General features: G+C 39.5%; 1 long non-coding RNA gene across 1 annotated transcript in view; it reads left to right on the top strand.

Annotated features, from left to right (window-relative positions):
* The window catches only part of LOC134521662 (uncharacterized), a 71,480-nt gene extending 55,980 nt beyond the window's left edge, over nt 1-15,500 (top strand). Inside the window, exons 3-4 of the long non-coding RNA XR_010072825.1 lie at nt 11,162-11,278; nt 15,299-15,500. This is a non-coding gene — a long non-coding RNA (uncharacterized LOC134521662). The remainder of the gene's footprint in view (nt 1-11,161; nt 11,279-15,298) is intronic.
* The last annotated feature ends 2,086 nt before the right edge of the window (nt 15,501-17,586 follow it).

The following is a 17,586-nucleotide window of genomic DNA, read 5'->3' as shown; positions in this document are numbered from 1 at the left end:
CCTGTTCCCTTTGTCCTCCACTCCAGTTCAGGCCCAGCTGTTTAGGGGTAGGAAGAGCATCGTATCCTGTTGAGAACCAATGGATGTAAACGTTACTACTCTGTGAAAGTGTTAACTTTCCATTTTCATTTACATATTTTGGAGGTCACATCGGCTTGCAGTCTTACCACTTACACAGTAAATGAAGCTTCAATTGCATCTATAAAGAAACCAACCATCAAGTCTCTGATTTTAAATTCATATAAGCTTTAATCCTATGGTGGACTTGGATAAATTTGTGATTTAAATGAAAATGTGTCTTATTTAACTTTTAGGTCTTTCTAAACTGAAACCCACTGAAAGAGCTGAACATGGCATTACGTAAACAGCTAGCATTACATCTACTCTTCCCCCATACAGCAACAGTTAATCAACATTATTTAGATTTAAGCACAAAATGTGTTTTAAGTAGCTGTTTGCGATATTTTTCCTGTATTCCTGCAATATTCTTCCAAATCTCTAGACAGTCTCCATGGATTAACTAACAGAGTTTCACATCATCTCCTGTTATAATAATGGAAAGGAAACAAAGCAGATAGACGAGGGGACTTGTTGAATATCCTAATGACAAGTCAATGTCAGTGCCTGCTTGCACCATTTGGTTCACTTTTAGGAGGAAAATTCTTCCCCTTCAAACCCCTTTAGGAGTGAAAGCTGGACAAGCAATTTAGGTCCTCGGTACAAGAGAAGAATTCAGTGCCTGGACATCCAGTGTCTAAGTAAAGTTGTGGACAGGCTTTTTACTGTCACTCTGCTTACAGAGATGATCACCTTTAGATAACATTTTCTCCGAAAGTTTCTGATTAAAGAGAGCAGAGAGCTCATCTGCTGTAACATGACACAGTTTCCTTGAAGTCAGTGGATTTAAGTAGAGGAGACACTAAATCACAGTAGTTAGCGCTGCTTTGATATTCACAAATTATGCTCTTGAAATGGATATAAAAATCACAGTTATCCCTCACGAGACTAAACAAGGGCTCTCAAAACTCAGCAGGCATTATGCAGTGTGTTAGAGTGGTTGCAAGCACACTGTTGAACCCTAGCAATGAACGGACTCAGAGGCATTCTTCATAGGAGATCTTGAAAAAAAAATATGGCAGAGGTTTGTTTCAAAGATAAGTGGGGCAGGCTGTTTAGAAGGTTGTTTTGCACCAGCATAGAAACCTGACAGTGTTAGTGGAGCTGACTCTAGAAAGTGATCGTTGTATTAGTTCCCACCTACAAGAATTACTGCTTTGTAGCATGCCTTACATCTTAAAGTGCTCCTGGAAACAAGGAATCCTTTACCTTCCCTGTGAGGCAGATGAACAAGTATCAAAACTCCATTTCACAACTCTGAAAACTGGGTCACAACCATGCTGACTGGTTCGTGGAAGCCTCTCAGTTGACTAATGCTGAAGCCCTGCAGAACTGAGAGCAGTTGCTGACCACTGGCCCCACATGCAACACATGGCCATGATTTCTCACACTGAAGGAGGTGTATTTCTCCCTTGCTTGGGCTCGGGAATGAGTCTTCCATTGGTATCCAAGCATACTGTCTCTATCATCCCAATTTTGTTTGTTCTTTACAAAAACATTCTTCTGCAGACAGAACTAGCATATTATGTTCATTTATTTATCTCCAAATTGGACCTATTATAGGAAGCCTAAAGATAAGACTTTGCCTTAATAGTCAATGTGGGAAAGATTTAGCTCTAGGGAATTCTCTGTCCTCAGATACACAATACAGCTGTGTCCTCACCACAATACAGCTGTGTTCTCTGGGCGTGAGAAAGGTAAAATAAGAAAAAAATATAAACAGAATAATTTGAGACAGTCTTAAACTAGTGAGAAATAGACATCAGACTCAGGAGCTGTAAGTCTGACACCCCTCACTAGTCCTGGAATTAAGCAAGGGATGCATGTAAATTGTTGTCTCTTTTTAGGGACAATCATATACGAGACAGGAGGTCTGGTCTCAGGCTCTCAGATGGGTGCTCTTTTCTTCCTTGGCAAATCACTGTCTCCAGTGAAAATATTCTCATCAGTAACTGTTGCAGGAACACTACGGAGAGAGCCTGGCAGCCACACACACATTCAGAAATTCCCAAGTATGATTAAAACATGTACGCAAAATACCTGAATGAAGGTACAGCTATGTGAAAAATATGCCGTTAAGAGTATCATTTTTAAATCTATATGTAATGCTGACTGATCACCCCATACTAATGGTAAAATCTTAGATGTTTAGACAGTTAGTAAATTACATTTATAAAGTTAAAGAATTGACCCCTAAGAACTTTGTGGGTTTATAATTTAATGTAGATACAATGTTCTTAACAGACATGTATGAGCTGATATTTAATAATTTTTACTTTTCTGTACAAAATAGGACAATATAAAATCCCTTGGACACTGCATAAATATCTTCCACAGTAAATCCGAAATGTAAACACAATGCCAAGTCGAACCTAATTAAAACATATCAGGTATTAAAACACTTTTTTTAAGCTAAGTGCTAGTGGATTTTGGAGTTTTGCTAGTGGATAATGCTAAATGGATTTTAGTCAACTATGCTTATGGTTTCTCATTTCAATATAGAAACATCTGGCTAAGCCAGGCATTAGTGAGATGTGCTCTGTGCATACGAGCCTCCCTGCCGCATGTCTGCGTGTTAAATACAGTGTACTGGGATTTTTTTCCAAATAGTCAGTCCTGATGCCAGCATATACACTAGGGAATGCTACCAGTGTTATGAGAAAAATAGGAGGAAGAAGTCTGAACATACTGTATTACCAAAAGGAAAGTAATGTGCATACGAAATGCAATTTTGATATATAAAATGGTATTTAAAAGTTTGGAATCTACAGAAACAAAGCCCTGTATATTAGTAGTGATAATGACAGGCTGTCAGATGATAACACATTGAATCACTGTATTTATAAATACTTTGCATTTCCTTTAAAAAGTGAGGGTTTGGTTTTGGTTTTTTTTGCATGTTATCATTGGTATATTCCAGAATCACTCAGCAGCTGATGTGTTGACTATTTATTTATGATTTTCATGAAGCCATTTGGAGTAAAGTGCATATGTCAATATAGATGTTGATTGGATTAGCGCAGAGGGTAATGTATTTATGAGAAGAGTAACCAGGATTTGTGCTATTTTAAAGTGTATCTAAATTGCTTACAGTAAAGCAAAAGGGAACAGTAAGTCATGAAATTTCAGGGAGCACTAAAATCAGAATATGATAACAATATCGGGCCTGATAGCTTTCAGGGAACTGCTGTTAAGCAGTGTGCTTGGCAGCTTTCTGCAGTAATAATGTCTGAAACCCCCAAGCAATAAGCACCCTGTGAGGGTATGTAATTGCTACCTTCTGTGGTCCCTGAGGTTTTGATATCAGTTGAGCAGTCATGTGTGCTCCTCAGCCTATTGCCAGGGACTCGAAATTACATTACAGACTCAGAAATGTGCAGCACTTTGAGTAAATCCACACCCAAACCCCAAAAGACTATTTGAGTGTAAAGGCCTTCCAGATGGGAATTTAAATGCTAAATTTCATGTCATATTATTTAGCAGATTAGTTTATCCCTCATTTGTTTGCCATCTGTCATTATTTCAGAAAAAATGCTTATACCTCATCAGCCTGGAAAACCAGAAAAGACTGCTACCTCAGACCAAAGGTAATCACTATAAGATGCAATTTCAGAATAATTGCAAATTATGATGACACTGTTAGGGAAGATTTTGCTTTGCAGTTGTTGTTTTAGTTAGCAAAGTCAGGATGCTACTCCAGCCTTGATTTTCTTGTTTTGTTAGGGTTTTTTTGTTTGTTTCCGCACATGCAACTGATTAGACATGAGAGTGGGTACATCTGTCTGGCAAATCTGTGTTGTGAACAGACCGTAACCAATAGGCACAAAGATGGGCTGAGACTATAATATATTTGCTCTGTTGGCAAAGAGTGTTTTCAACTGCATTTATCGTTTAATTTCTGTCACTAACAATTTGGGAGTGAACTTCTGTACATACAACCTTAGCACATCTGAAAAAAGGGGAAGCTGTTTATCTGCCAAAAAATAATGAACTGCTCTTTGCTTACCTGAATTTCATCGTGGAGGGAAAACACAGACTTCTCCAAACAAAAAAAAGAATGGCAAAAGCCCAAAAAACAATATAAAAGAAATACAGTGAAACATAATATAGTTTCTATTTATAGGTATTCCTCTACTAACAAAAATGAAATATGAGAAACCTCAAAAGTTATTACCTATTTTGAAAATTTAGTTAAATAAATAGGCATCCTTTTATTCTCACTGTTTTTCTATGGAATAGGCATGGAAGAGCATTTCTTAGACATTGGGGTCAGTATGTCTTTTTTACGTCTTTCATTCCACCAATCAAATGGAGAATCCTGCTGCATTGAATTATGTTCTTGTCATTGGTCAGAAAATTCTATTAAATTTATAGGACCAGAGGGACTATTATGAAAATCTCATATGCTATTTTAGATTTTATGAGTTTATTCTTATTGTGTCCTGATCTGCTAGATTAAAAAAAAAAATAAATCTTCTCAAATAGATGATAGTCAAACTGCCAGCATCACTGTTGCAGTTGTATGGTATCACTCATGCTTCCTGACACAACGCATGAAAATGCTTTGGGTTTCTTTTTCATTGTTTCTTCCACTTGTGCCTGTTCACAGTGAGTAAACATCAAAGCTCCCAGGAGTAATATTTGACAGTAGTAGAGGAGCAGATGAATTTAGCATAAAATAAAGCTGCCTCTAGAAAGCTGTGAGAGATTTTGGAAGTACACATGCACTTGGGGAAACGTATTGCAAGTGGCTAAAATGAATTCAGAGCTGTTCACAAAATGCAGCTGTAGGGAAAGAAAAAAGGCAGAAAAAGGAAGAAACAGTGAGATTTCATTAGTTGTGTTTGTGGAGGAACATACGTAGTGGTTTATCTTTCGAAGAGATCTGTATTTTCAGTGCTACTAGCTGGATACAAGACCTATGTGCTGAGTGCATTACTTTGAGGTGTATTTGATCTTCGCTCTCATCTGCCCTAGCTTACTCTCGCTGACTCTGTCTCCAGTTCCAATCTGGGAGAACTATATTGTCTAATCTCTGCATTTCTGACCTGTATTTAGAATAGATGTGACTTACCTTCGGTTGTAAAGCCTGTGTGTGTTCACTAGTCCCACACTTCACTAGTTATCCAGAGCACCCGCACGCCCAGGGGACCTCGCCTTCCTGAGCAAGGAGCTCTCTGGTGCAGACACAGTGATCCCTGCACTGTGCCCATATCATGGCAGCCACGGGCTGCTGTCATTTCCCTCACAGTCTGGCAGCCAGCACAGGTTAATGTAGAGCTGACCCTGTATAGAATATGCTACATAGCAGGACGTTGTGCTTGGAGACAGACAGTTCCTCCTCCTGCCTTCCCAGCTGCGCCCAGAACACAGTTTCTCTCCCCTACAGATGCTCAAACTTCTAGTAGTCCATGTACTCCTCAGCAAATTTCTTTCCAGGACCCTGGTGTTTAGGTTTGTGACGACTTAATTACTTTAGCCTGTGCATATTCACAGTTTGCTACTCCTTAAGCCTAATTTTTGTGCTACTTAAAAATCCTAAGACATAGATCTAAAATGAAGAGGTTATTTTTAAATGGTAATTAAAAGTTCTATATATTTTATGTTATTTAAAAATAATAAAAAATGTAAGAAGAAAGGGTTGTTATTAAATTTGATGGAGAACTCATATAAGGATATGCTGATTCTGATATTCCTATCAAAGCAGAACTCAAATGTGACCTGATGTCCCCGGGAAAGGAGAAATGGCTGTAAGGATAAGAATCTGAACAAGTAAGAGACAGGGACTCTGCTGTAGACTTTGCCATGATTTTTTAATTCCTTGGTGCCTCAGTTTCCCAATCTATACAACACAGGGTAACAAAATTTAGCTGGATCAAGCCTAAGGAATGGGATGCAACTGTACCAAAATAGGCAAAATAGAAATCTCTTCCTTGGGTTTTCACCTATCCAGTCATATACATTGCAATAATATCTAAATTAAGTTCTTGAAAAGACGGAAACAGTTGATAACAGTAAGGCACTGTTGAGCCATTATGCAAATGGAAAAATAAATTAAAGGACTGGAGGACTGGGTAGAACATAAAGTGATAGCGGTTTTGTGAGATTAAGCTATTGCACAGAGGGATGCAGAATTAGGGTGTTGTATTATTGTGCAAATAAAAAGCCAAAGAGGGGGGTCTAAGTTGTAATGGAAACAGTGCTTCAGGGCCAAGGACTGCTGTGACTCCAGATGTCAGTAGTTTGTTAAACATATTACAAAACAACATAAAATGTAAAAAATGCAACTGGAACAAAAGGTTAGGCTGTCTCTCTCCATGCCTCAGTGAAAAGAATGAGAAGAAAAACAAAGTCACTTGGCAGCTGGGGTTTCTCATATCTTGCTGGCGCTTCTCAAATCTTGCTGGCGCTCTGCAATCACCTCCATTGGCAAAGCAGTTGTATCACTACACAAGCAGCACCCTACCATTAAGCAAATAGGGTCTCTCTCATCCCACCACTACATAAACAGTCCCCTACCATGGCAAAAGCATCCTTTCATTACCATGCGGCATCTCGCTATTTCAAGCACAGCATCCCACTACCACATTACAACTCCATTACACAACGACATGTCAGCAAACTCTCTCATTAAGTGGCAAGTTTAAGAAAGCATTACTGAACTAAACAAACAGGCCTGCTAGGTGTTCTTTTGCTAAAGCCTCTCCAACTTTCTTCCATATTCCTACTCTCCATCAAAGGGGCAGACTGACACCACTGATAGGGGAACAACATTATGGATGAACTTGGGCCACTATGTTCAAAAGTCCTACCTGGTGCTTTGGGAGAAAAAAGACTTGCATGGCCTAAGCGTCCACTTCGCTTTTCCTACCGCTCGTCTGGGGCCACTCTGATCACCCTGAGTAAGAACATTCCTTCCGGGAGCATGAGAGTCATCCCATCTCCGTGCTCTTTGACTCAGCTCTATTAAAAGAGCTAATGCCGTTATCTATAGCCTGGACTAGTAGTGTGGACCTAGTTTCTGGTAAAGATACATCAAAGACAGTTTTAGAGATTCTCCCACAAAGAAATCAGTTAATGAGGTGAAAGGAGCAGGACTTAGATTCTCTGCTCTGAAGAATAATGAGATTTCAAAACTTCAGCTACATTTCTAAATGGAACAAAATCCTCAAATTTTGTAAATTGTAGTCTGAATTTGGCTTTTTAAAAATGCCTATTCTCTTCTAATTCAACTAAAAAAACCGTGAAAATTCAAGGCAGCAAGTCATTGCAAACTGTGAAATAAAAACCTAGGCAAGCTTTGGAGGAAATGACAATAAACTTCATTATACCAGCTGGTATTATTGGTAAACAAGTTGGGTTTTGGGGCATGCAGCTCCTGCTTCAGGTCTGAAACAGAAACAGTTTTTGACTCTTTTCCAGATGCATCATCTGGTCTAATAAAAGATATTAAGTCTCCCACCATGCCTTGCCTTATTCATATGTTTAGGCCTCTTCTGCTACAATAAATAGTAATAATAGGATATTTCTGTAAGAAAAATGACATTTCAACAGTGTTAGTACTTCTTTCATCAAAACATCATTCAAGAAAAGTGGGCTGGTTTTGTCAAACCATCTTTTTCAGCGGGAACAGACTTTCATATTCTGTATAACAATTCAATTTACCAGAAATTAGCAGTGTTCCAAAATAATACATAAACATTGGTAAAATGTGATGATAGCTTTAATTTGGGGAGAGCTTAAACAGGCTGGAAACGGATCAGAAAGAAGAATAAAAACAGATACAGCAGACGCATTGCATTAAGCCTAAGATCCTATGGCAGTCACAGCCAGAGGACATGGCTGAGACAAACGGTACAATAATAGACAACCGGCAATTTTTAATTTGCCAACTATGAAACCATCTACAGCTGAATTAAAGAGCCACCTATCTTTGAGCACAATCAAGTCACCAGCTGTGATCAGAGAATGATTGTGATGTAGTATATCACAGGGAAATCTTTTCAGTTTTCCTTAGAAGTCTCCTGCCTGAGTGACTGGGTACTTCCAGCTATTTTATTAATTAGGATATGTTGCTATGTACTATATGCTAATAGACATTGGCTTTCCTCATCCATCATTCGCATGCTCCTAAAGGCGAAGGCCATCCTTTTTGGACAGTTCTTCTAGTATTTAAGATTTTGTTATTAAACATTTAAAAAGTAGTAATATACAGCACACTTACCAGTTTCTGTCAGGGCCTTCTATACTTTAAAAAGGTCTACATTTATTTTTCCTGGGCTTCTACATAGACTTGACAGGGGTTCTCTGTTAAGACATATTTGTTCTTCTTGACTTTGTCTTTTGCTCCTGCACTAGCAGCAGTCACCTCTCAGACATCAAACCCTCTCACATTGCTGCTCTCCACCTGAGCCAGAGACAAGCCTCTTTGGTGAAGTTGAGCCTACATGAAATGTTGCAAGACTGGGTCAAAGTGAAGTACTCTGTTAAATTTTAATACTGCCTATAACCAAATTCCAAGGAGCTGCTGTATTTAATCATCCTGGTAGCTAGAGCTTGTTGTGAGAGGCAGACCGGCCCAGAAGCAGCAAAAGAGACTCCCAGCTAAGAGTAGATATTTGTTGCATAAAATAAATCATTGTATCCCTTCCTACATCATCCTCTTCTCTCCAAACCAGCTGCTCTGGATGAGCAGGGAGAGCTACAATCCAACTGCCTTCTTGCTATTATCCCACTCAACTCTCCATATTAACATGAGGTGGAAGGAGAGCCAGGGCTGATAGCAGGCCTGTTACTCACCCAAATAGCCAGCCAGAGGTTGTGTGAAAATATTAAATGCAAAGCAGCCTTGATTGCTGAAAGAAGGGACCTCACAGCCAAGTTTATGCTCTCACTGAAGTTTTTCGTCGTAAGCTTTGGTCTATTTCCCTGTATGGACCCTCAGTTAGGGTGTTTTAGACATTCCAAAGAAGTCATCAGACACAAAATCGACAGATCAATAATTCTAGTTCAGTCACCTCATCCTGCTCATTCCATACAACATCACATAATTCTAATATTAACCTTATGCAGGCAGCAAGTTATTCATCATCTGTGAATGCTGACCATGGAAATCAAAAGATAATGAGGTTTTTTCATATAAAAATATGAGTGTGCATTTTCCTGAAGAACCACAGGACAATACTGACAACAAGAGGCTAGATTTGGAAAAGAAAATAAGCTCTGAAAAGGGTTATTGGTTCTATTGAAAAAGCATTACCAATCTACTACTAATAATGGAGTTTTCTCTCATATAAAGGCCAGCGGAAAATTAAGACTAGATACTTTTCACCTGATAGTAGATATTAAAACCATGCCTATGTCCCAAAGCATTTCATAATAAAACTGTATCTTCTATGAGTATGCTTGGCTGCTTTGATGTCAGAAAACTGGGGAGGGGGGGAGGCAATTCTTGTCTATCTAATTAAAGAAAATGCTGTTATTTATGTTAGAGGGACACAGACTCAGAACCAACCTTTCTGTGGCAAAATAAGTTCCATCTCTATGCAAAATTCTGCCAAATTTCTGCAGCCATTTCCACTGGCAGAGGATCTTGGTTCTCCTTTTACAAAATGTAACAAATCATATGAGGGTGCCAGAGCCCTGGCACAGGCTGCCCAGACGGGTGGTGGAGTCTCCTTCTCTGGAGATACTCCAAACCCGCCTGGATGTGTTCCTGTCCAGCCTGCTCTAAGTGAACCTGCTCTGGCAGGGCGTTGGACTAGATGATCTCCAAAGGTCCCTTCCAACCCCAACCATTCTGTGATATGAAGTGATTCACACGAATAACATTAAAGCAGCTTTTTCTCCCCTCTCTGGCAGGCATCCATCACCCTGTGTCTGATATGCTGTGAGGAACTCCACCTGCTTTTCCTTCAGAGCGCAGACCTTAAATTGTTTTAGCTCCCAAATTTGCCCCTGATTGTTTCATTTGCCAGTAAGCTTGGAGACAGGTTTACCACTGAAGTTTTCTTAGTGACTTTGTATCAGCTGTCTGTTTAATGGTACCGTGGGATTTGTTTAATGTTTAACCATAGGATTTCTAATAAGATTTCTAATATCTCATTCCCTAGAGCTTAGAACTGCGTTTCCATTCCTAGTAATGTATAAACAACCAATCCTCTTATTGTAAGTCTTATATTAAGGGGCTACAGACAGTACCTAGAGCAAAAGGTACCCTTTCATCAATAATAACCTGGAGAGAAATCATTCACTAAACTTTCACTTCTTTTAAAAGCCAAAAATGATGGCAATGATCATCCAATCGGAGCAGGTGGGATTTTGATTAGTTCTGTATTATATTACCTGCTGTTACTCATTCTGTATCTTACAGCTTGGCCTAACCCTGTGTGGATTCACACTCAGTCCCCTCAGTGCCCATGATAAGCGCTGACACCTTGCTAGTGTGTACAAAACCCACGTTCTGCTTGCATGGATCTCTTGAGACTGGAGAGAAACAAAGTCAGTTAGACTGACAGCTCAAAAACAACGTGCTTAGGGAATGTGTCCTTTTGAAAGCAAAATACTCCCAAACTTGTCTTGCTTGAAATAAAGTACAGATATTCTCCTTTTTCAAAGGGATTCAGCGCACATTATTGAGGATTAGCTTACTATTTAGATTTAAAAAGGGATTTTGTCATGGATTTGAAATGACAGACTGACTTAGACACTTGATTGTATATTCAAAGACATGGGTGAAGCACTGCAAACGTTCTTATCTGTGTGATCTACTCTAGTGAAAACTTCCAAGACAGAAAGCTACATAATCTGCTTTAAATAATTCCATTAATTTTAATAGTAGATGGCTATCTCGCCTTCTCAGATGGCTTCGAAAAATTCCAATTTTCATTCCAGCTTTTAGAATTTATTTTAGTGGGAAACTGTTTCATGTATCTCACCAAACCTAAATCAGAGTGTCTTCACTACTTCTGTAAGATGCCACCCTTAGAAATTGTATTTCTTTATCCTATTTGTTATCTAATTACATTGCTCTACATTTTCCCAGGAGACGCTAACTAGGGAATGATCTCTCCAGTGATGCCATGCAATGCTGAAGCATCTGAACAAGAAGCATCATTTCCAATATCCGGTGTAATCAGAAGGATACCATCCTCCTGAAGAAGTAAGTGCTTGCATGCTCTTGGGCACTGATTTGCTTCAGGAATATTGTCAAAGTGCCACGGTCAGGACAGCTTCCAAGGCATCTTTACAAACGTAATACACAATGTACCACAAATAGCGACATGACCTTTACATTATTAAAACATCTTCAGTTGTAAAGCTTATGATTGCTATTGTCTCAAATGACAGTGCCTGTCAGGATTGTATAATTGCTCTTTATTACTACGTCTTGTGATTTTGCGCCTCCTCCTCCACATGATATTTTCTTACTATAGTAATGCTAAGTATTTTAATGTTCCTGTGCTTTTGCTTACAGCCCTCAGATAAGCATTTCTTACTTGTTTTTTACTGGCACTGTTCTTGGCAGTCTGCTGTTCCATCCGTTTAATTCGTTTAAAATGTTTCTTACCTGCCAGCTTACCTATATCATGCCTCCAAGTGCAAAGACACCTGAAGAGGAATTCACAAACTTCCAACATCCAGTAAAAACACTATCAACCTTGACAGTGTTTTTTTTTTAAACTACCACTTTCTCATATTTGTTTTTCCATCACACATACATGAATGAGTGCATTTGTGTGTGCAGCTGCTGAGGTCAAAGAAGGGGAAATGGAATTTTTTTTAACAACTAAATATGACCAGTTCCAAATTCCTTAACGAAAGACAGGCAATCTATGATGGCAAAATAAAGGAAGATAAAGCAGAGTATCAACATTGCAGCTGCACTGCTTAGTGGTAATGGAAGCAGCAGGACAATGTGAATTCACCAACTGGCTTACTGGGGGCTGCCATTCCTTATCACAGACAGAGGTTTTGGATGGACCCAGTCACAGGACAGTTTGCCCTACGGAGGGGCATTCAGCAGCCTTAGCTAAAAGCAGATGATTTCTTTCATCAAACAGTTTCTTTAATGAAAACAGGATTTCAGTCGTCCAAAATGACTCCTTAATCTAGGGTGAACTGAAGATATTTTCTAAAAATATATATATATATGAAAATAAATGAAAATAGTACTTTGATTTTCCTATCATGAATCCCATTTGACACTTGAAATAGTCTAGTACACAAGAAAAAGTCTAAACTATGAGTAGAAATACTGACTGCCTACCAGTAACTGCTGATATTGGCAAAGGTTTCCAGGGCACCTACATCTCTCACCTTCCTCGTCTTCAGGTCCAGAGCTCAGAGTTAGTAATATAAAAACCACTAGGAATTGAAGAGCTCCCTCACTGACACCTCTTACAAATGAGATGATGACTTGCTGCCACATCTGTTTAAGGAACTGCCATCACCTATGTCTTGACAGACGTTTTCCACAGAATAATGCTGGCAGGAAGGAAAGTGTGCCCTTCTGTACAAAAGCTGGTATGTTATCTTAAATGACATCTTAGTAAGTCTAAGAAGTAAAATTAAAACAGCTGCTAGCTACAGTTCACAAGAGTGGCAAACCCACCACAGGACTGTGAATTTTGCCTCTGTGCAGAACATTCATTCCCACCAGAGCTACAGAACAGGAATACTATAGGCAGTAATGCACTCTGAATGGTATTCTCTGTCTAAAGCTGCCACCTCTGAAGTCAATGAACGCTAAAGTCTTACGAACACTAAAGTGGAAATTTAGTTAGTACTTGTGCTCCGTGAAAAATCCTTGTCCAAAGCATAAAGGAGGTGTACAGGACTTCTTTAGTCTCCTTCTGATCCTACTACCTACTAAAAGTAAAGTTAGGTTCCCAGGTTACCCTCAGGAAAAGGAGAGGCCGGTTCATTTGTTTGATTTTTATAGGCGGGTGAATATTATTTGCCATTGTTATGTTTTGGGACTAGGCTTCTTGATAGCTGGCATTAGACATCATCCATCAGAAACACACTGAACAGTCTTTTTAGAAAGTGGTAATAAACTCCTGCGGGCAATAACACAGAGGAGCAGGTGCTTAACATTATTTAATCTTATCAGAGAGCACATGCATTTGCCAAGTCTTACTTTTATGACTGATGAATGTGCAGGAGAATAGGGAAAGTCACTAGAAAATTAAGATAACACCAAAACAGGAAGATTTAAAAAGAGTCAAATTTATTCTGTACTCCAACCACCACTGGATAGCACAAGCTAGACGCATTATACGTAACATAATTTATGTTGACTTTGAATCTGTTCTATGCTGCCACATGAAGCAAGAAGTCATCAGCAGAAACAGCTGTGCTGCCCTCATTCCATTCACTCATCCTTCCAAGGAAGTAACTGCAGTTACAAGGTCTTTTGGAGTTACAAGTTTGGGTTTACAAGACTTTCATGTACTCCTGTCCACTGCTAAGGGTACAAACAATTACAGTATATGATATACCATATTTATGTATCTGAGGGATAGGATCAATCCCAAACTATCTGACTTTCAAAACCAGAACCCCATTGTTCGTTTTTATCTTAGTTATCAGCCTTCAAACAAACCTGTCTCATGAGAATTTTATGCCATCCCATCAAAACTTGAAAACAGTTTGGAATCTCAAACATATTTTTATGTTCAAGTTATGTGTTCTTTTTCCTTACATGAATAGCTAATTAATGTTATCAGCTTAGGTTTCAGCTTATCTCTTACCTACAGGACATTTATTTTAAATGTTCTTATCAGAGCAAACCAGAAATAATCTTTACATTGGCAATCTCTTTAGTATGGTGAAAACACTTCTATTTTCCTACTTAAATAACTTTTAATAAATTGCACTCTGACTTCCTCAAATAATTCCTAACAACTAACTTGAATGTGAACTTTTGAAAGTCATCAAACAAATGTCCTTCTTCAAGAACAACATAAATGGATACTTAATGTGTCACACAGACTGCAAGCCTTTTTTGCTCTTTCAAAAACATCCTGGGAAACCTTTTCAAAAGAACATAGCAATTTTGGGTGCTCAGATTGAGAGACTAAATAGGTTTTCAGATCACCGCTGCTCAGCATTTCCTAGAAAGCAATAGTATTCTGACTTGTTGAGGATAGACACTTGAAACCACAAATCCCTTTTAACAATTTTAGCTTGGTTTATATCTCACTAATAAACACAATTTGTATTGCAGCTAATGTCTCACTGATGCTTCTCTGGCAGGAATTAGAATAAATGCCCATTACTGTTTGAAATTGGTTAGTGGTTTTAAAGAGAAGTATAGAGTTTTAAAGTGAAATTACATTAAGTGCAGTGTAACCAAGGGGCAAAGCTGACAAGCAAGACTGAGCAGTCCCAGTGTGTCCCATGCCACAGGGACTTCCCATGATCTGGCTGTTGGGGAAGGCAGCCAACAAGGTATTAACTGGATTGTCTGTGGCCCAGCCAGAGTCATGTGGCAATGGATAGCTGAGACTGCTGGAAAGCAATGCCACCCCTCACCTGTGACAACCTCCTGGAGTCTCCTTCCACAGGGCCCTTAAGAGACCTGGTATGTAATCTGTGGCTGCTGTCCATGTAAAGACTATGCTAGCTCACAGGACCAGGAAAGCTGGCCAACCTGCAGTGTGGTAATTAATAAATATTTAGGCATTTTCCTTGGTATTGTAGGAACATAGGTTGGATATTATCAAATGAATGCAAGACTGTTAATAATAACAGAGGAGAATGTCAACTAGCACTGCCTCATTAAAAATCACACCATGACTGCTAGTACTAGCTGATGTGTGTGTGAAGAGAGAAAGATTAAATATGTCTGGAAAGAGCTAGCTCCTCTTACGTTTTTTATGGTGATAGTCATGATACAGTATTTTAACCTACCCTAGCTATTTTCATGGCTTGTTTATTCCTTAAGACAATTTGTTTCCCCACACATTCAACTGCCATGATACCTGCATGAAATCTGTAGTATTAGTGGCATAGTGTTTGAACTCTCTGGTTTCGCTACTGTGGGTGAGGCTGATGTAGTAGCACTATGGGTGCATAATGCGGGTCAGAGAACGTACTCAAAATGCTTATGGATAAGTTTGGAAGCATTTTAAGACTGCTTAAACAAGGTGGGTTTTACACCTTTATTTCTTTCCAGAAGCCTAGTGGATTAAGAGGATGAGGCTTCTCTGTGTCTGCTGAGTTGCACCAACTGCCCTGGCAAGGCCAGAGTGGTATACCCGCCTTCATGAAGGAGGGATTAAGAGAAACCACTGTTTGGTTGTGAGGAAGCAAGTTAGAGGCCTTTCTCCAGATTATGAGACTACACCTCTGCCCTAGGCAGTCTGCAGAAGAAACAAAGACTGGTGAGTGCTAAGGAGATACTTTCACTCATTGAAGGAAGGGCAGGTAGAAACACATTAAGCTCTACTGCATCATTTTCCTCATAGACTAGCAAAGCCCACCAAGCTCAGCGATCAGCACTGTACCAAAACAGACTGACAAATACTGGAGCCCTCTGGGTGCATTTGTCGGTTCTGCTCAAACAAGCTGCCTTGGCTGGGATTTGAGAACTCTCCCTTTTTGAATGAGATTTCAGAGTTATTGGAGAAAGTTGACAGAGTTCCCTTCACCCTGAGCTCCTCACACAGCTGGAGGGTATGCAGAGATCCATGTGGGCATAGCCTGTTTTCTAGCACTAGCTACGTGTGTCAGAATTGCACTGCACTGCTGCTGCATGCCCATGCAAAACACCTGGTGCTTTCCAGACGCCCTGCACAGAATTACTGTGCATGTGTAAGCCAGTTGCACAGCTGTCAGACAGACAGACAGTCCATGTTCCACAAAGTCTGCGCAGGCACAGACCCATGCATTTCAGAAGTCTGCGAATTTCATTCAAAAGTCCTCCTGCCTTACAATAAGATACTGGTGCCACTTTGGAAGCATTACTCACACGTCCATACTGGACACTTGTTTGCTCTTTTTATACCAGTAGATTGTTCCTGAGTTATGATGACAAAGCGGTAGGGGAAAGAGAGATTCCCTTTTCCAAATCACTGCTGCTGCCTTTCTACCCCTGCTACAGGACTGGAGTGTGTGGCAACCAGGAAATTACAGGGTAAGGACTGAAGAGACTTTTAAAAACTAATTTTCTTAGTACACATAGAAAACCAGTGCTGGCTTCCAATGTGCTTTTAACATTAACTCTTACTGGAATATGTCTGTCTGAGTGTGTGCACATATGGTGTTTGTTTTGGTTTGTTTTTTCAACATACGAAATTCTTTTTTAATAACTTTATATGGATGTTAATAAACTAGCAAAATGTGAGACACTGTGCTAATAGGAACATACAATCATCAGTAGAACACAAGTCAAAACATGAATACCTAATAACTGTTTATTCTCACAGTGAAAATCAATTCCCTTGTAGCTGCTTAATTGCTTTTCCCCTCTCCCTCCTGTTCTGACAGCTAAAATTGATTTTAGAACTGCTTTTGCAAGGGGTCTCCCATTTATCAGGCACCCATGGCCAACTGAAAAGACCATCAGAACAGTCAGGCTGTTCATAAAATGTTTTGTTGGTGGGCTACAAATATGACACTTGGGGTTAGAGTTAGGTCCCAAAATAAACTGAAACCAAAAATTCATTATGGAGGACTTCAATGTCTTTGCAAGGATACAGCTTTGAAGACTTCAGAAGAGGACAAAAAATACTTTAGCACATTTTTGCAAAATGATAGTGTCTCACCCTCTCCCCAGGAAATTAATCAGAGTGTAATCAAAATATATTTCCAGCTGCTGAAGTTCACTTCCTCCCTTGTAGATTTTTCTCACATAAATTGAACCTCACATTGAAAGTCATGTTAACTGGACAGCTGTTCTCATAAAGCTGCATGAAGTGGCAGTATCTGCTGTTATCTCTGTTGAGCTTTCTGTAGCCCTGCTTGATGTGACTTCCTTATACAGAGAAGCTGTACTACAGAAGCTTCATAAGTGACAGTGGAATACGTACAGTCTTCACTTATTCAGAATTGTGACTTTTGCTATGGTATTCCCACCGTGCAAACTGCGATCAGTGGAGCTTACCAATATAAAATGAGAAAATTAATGGGTTTGGATAAAGACAGTTTCATAGGTAAAGCAACAGCTGTGTGCACAAGCAAAGCAAAATAAGGAATTCATTCACTATGTCCCATTGGTAGGCAGATGTTTAGCTGTTTCCGGGAGAGTAGTGCTTCATCGTGCATCATAGGTACTTGGGAAGACAAATGCCATAACTCCGAACGTCTTCCACCCCTCCTCCTCCTTTCCTCCAGCTTTACATGCTGAGCATGATGTCATATGGCATTGGAATATCCCTTTGGTCAGTTGGGTCCCCTCCCAACCTTTTCTGCACCCCCAGCCTACCTGCTGGCAGGGTCAGAAACAGAAAAGTGTGAGAAACA

The sequence above is a fragment of the Chroicocephalus ridibundus genome, chromosome 10, assembly GCF_963924245.1.
Source record: "Chroicocephalus ridibundus chromosome 10, bChrRid1.1, whole genome shotgun sequence".
Taxonomy (NCBI): Eukaryota; Metazoa; Chordata; class Aves; order Charadriiformes; family Laridae; genus Chroicocephalus; species Chroicocephalus ridibundus.
Note: the sequence above shows the minus strand (reverse complement) of the source record. Positions and strands in the feature narration are given on the sequence as shown.